Source organism: Ambystoma mexicanum, chromosome 5q, assembly GCF_040938575.1.
Source record: "Ambystoma mexicanum isolate Mex_15411 chromosome 5q, UKY_AmexF1_1, whole genome shotgun sequence".
In the NCBI taxonomy this organism is placed as follows: domain Eukaryota; kingdom Metazoa; phylum Chordata; class Amphibia; order Caudata; family Ambystomatidae; genus Ambystoma; species Ambystoma mexicanum.
Window position 1 is genome coordinate 1,207,628,753 of NC_090933.1, and position 2,916 is coordinate 1,207,631,668.

The 2,916-nt window shown below is 39.6% G+C and overlaps 1 long non-coding RNA gene across 1 annotated transcript; it reads right to left on the reverse strand.

Moving 5' to 3' along the window:
* Positions 1–966: 966 nt before the first annotated feature.
* Positions 967–2,086, reverse strand: LOC138498696 (uncharacterized). The gene is made up of 3 exons (XR_011278841.1): positions 1,985–2,086; positions 1,302–1,631; positions 967–1,168 (listed from the first exon to the last, which is right to left on the reverse strand). It is a non-coding gene; the product is annotated as an uncharacterized lncRNA (long non-coding RNA).
* Between the last annotated feature and the right edge of the window lie 830 nt (positions 2,087–2,916).

The following is a 2,916-nucleotide window of genomic DNA, read 5'->3' on the forward strand; positions in this document are numbered from 1 at the left end:
GACTACTGCAATGTACTCTTTCTAGGAACCTCCAACAAAAACTTAGAGAGACTACAAGTAATACAGAACAATGCTCTCCGGGCAGCCCAAGGCATTGCTAAAAGAGAACACATCTCTGAAGCCAGAAAACTAGCCCACTGGCTCCCAATAAAGGAAAGGATCGTATTCAAAGCCCTGACACTGACCCACAAGTGCATTCACTTCACTGCTCCTGCATACCTTTCTCAAAGGATCCACCCTGCCTCCACTACCAGGCCAACCAGATCCCCGTACACCAACATGCTCTCTGTGCCACTAGTAAAAAGAGTAAAAGCGGGTGGATCCAGCTTCCCCTATCTCGCGCCCACCCACTGGAATGCTCTACCTCACCACCTTCCGCAAAACACTGAAAACGACCCTCTTCACATAAGGACCGACACATCAGCATGAATACTTATCATATATGTTGTAATATACGACCAAATGCAATATTTGTAACAACAGTATGATTTCTTGTACTATTCATAATGTGTCAACAATCGCTATCATATGTACCATGTAACTAAGTTATTGCAAGTAACAGCGCCTCAATGCCCTTGGGCTGCTTGCGCGCTATATAAATATAAATAAAAGAAATAAATTAAAAAAAAAAAAAGAAATGTGTTGGACAGCCAGAACATCCTCCCATCAATCCCTGGTAACCATCCCAACAATGTAATACAATAAAGAGCAAGATGATACGTGTTGTTTACTTGCCTCCAACCCCCTCACACAAAAACTCTATAAGGTTTTCCAGCATCACTAGTCCTGAAAAAATGGACCGTCTGCTATAACTGATTTACACAAATGTATAACAAGTTTATTATTCAAATAATTTAAACTGAATTTAAACAAAAAACACTACCCTCACCTAACACAGTGTACTAAACATTAAAAAACAAATATAAAACAAATGTAAAACATCAAATAACTTATTGATACGACACAAAAGATATCACATAACACACAAAAAAATCTCAATGTGTCACTAAAACAACAAGCATCCCAACATGTTTCTGTTCTTAACTGCCCAGTTCAGGCGAACATTCTTCAGGGGATAAATTTAAAAGCATCCACTAATCTCTTCCACACCGTGTTGAAAGGGTAGATTCAGGCACCCAAGAGGGTAAAAGGAAAACAAACTCCAAGCCTGTAAAAATAAAGGAAAGGAGAAACCTAATGAGTTCCAAAAAGGGAAGGAAGTACTACAAAATGTAAATGGTGGCATGGCACAGGGATTATGCCACACTCACAAGGGTCCCAAAGGGTACCCGCAGATTTACCTTTAAATGGTGAAACTTCAAAGCACGTCACAGAATGACAAATTTGCTGGTTTCCCTCCAAATGAGAAATCAATACTTCAACAAAGCGTCACAGTCCGCTAGAGTATCGCCACACCTAAGTAAGACAAAACCAATAAACAGAGACCACATGCTCTGTTATATCCAGAAATCACACTGGCTTCAATACCATTGCACATAAAATCAAGGCTCCAAATAACAAAGTAAATTACCTCCACAAATGTAGGGATCAAGACTGCAATTCACAATTCAGTAATGAACAAGTTGAAATGGAAACATCCATACGATCAAGCAATAAAGTACAGAGTCAATCTGGAAAGCAATGGAAACATAACAGTAAACACCATTTATCTGGCATTACCAAAACCTCAGCTAACAACATGCCGTCAACATGCACTAGAGGGCAAACAGAAGGGGGTGCTTATATTTCACACACGTGAGGAGACCATGCATTATCTAATGTGTAAAGACAATTACTCAGCGTCCATGCTGTCCAACCTCCACAACGTCAAAGAAACGCAGAAAATGGATAGCCACACAACATGTGTAAAATAAGTGTAAAATAAAATGCCCCAACCACCAAATAATGCAAAAGGTGTCCCGACATGGAGACAATATCATGCACAGAGTCACATCCAAAGGCGAAAAGCTGGTAGCGTGCTCACCTATACACCCAGAGGGGTTTATTCACTCCACTTGCAGCATTCAAACATACTCGGCCAGCACTCGATTCAGAGGAGCCATGGCTGCTGCACAATCTCAAAGCATCTATGGTTGCGCAGCAACACAAAGAAAGGACTCTGTTAAAGCGTCTATGGTTGTGCAGCAACACAAAAAAAGGACTCAACTTCTCCAAGTTAATCAGGAGTACAACAACCAAGGGGGCCATATTGGAACAGACCCAGGATTAACTGGTGTAGAGGAGTTTAGTGGACACTCAGCGCATCAAAAAGATGTAAATTGCACTAGCTTCATCAATTGAACTAAAAACCAAATTGTTTACCAAAATTGGGTGCCCACATGGTATATGCATCACACAATGTCCAAAATTATATTTGGCTAACCAAATGCCAATCAATGCTTTCATTGAGCCCTAGCACATTGCTTTGTAATTTGAAAATTATTTTTTGCTCTAAATACAATAATTTTCGATCTGTTTCAATTTTGGTATTTCCATGCACCTTTTTCAAAATCAGCCATGTGAAGTCATTGAAACCATGTTTCTTTTCAATAAAATGTTTCACAAGAGGGGCAGTTATCACTTGATTCTTGATACAGCTGCGATGTTCCACCATTCGAACTTTACATTGCCTATTTGTTTTTCCCACATAATGTAGGCCACATGGACAAGTGATCAAATATACAACATTAGCTGTGTTACAATTCGTCATTTCAGTGAAGACCCACTTAACATCAGGTAGAATTTGCAATAATCTAGTTTCTTTTGTTTGTCCACACATGCTGCAATTCCCACATGGAAAATGTCCTTTTACTTCAGGCAAACCCCACAGTCTAGTTTGCCTAACTTGTGGTATCTGCATTTCTGTCACATCATTTCTGATCAAAATATTTCGTAAATTCTGGCTTTTTCTAAAAG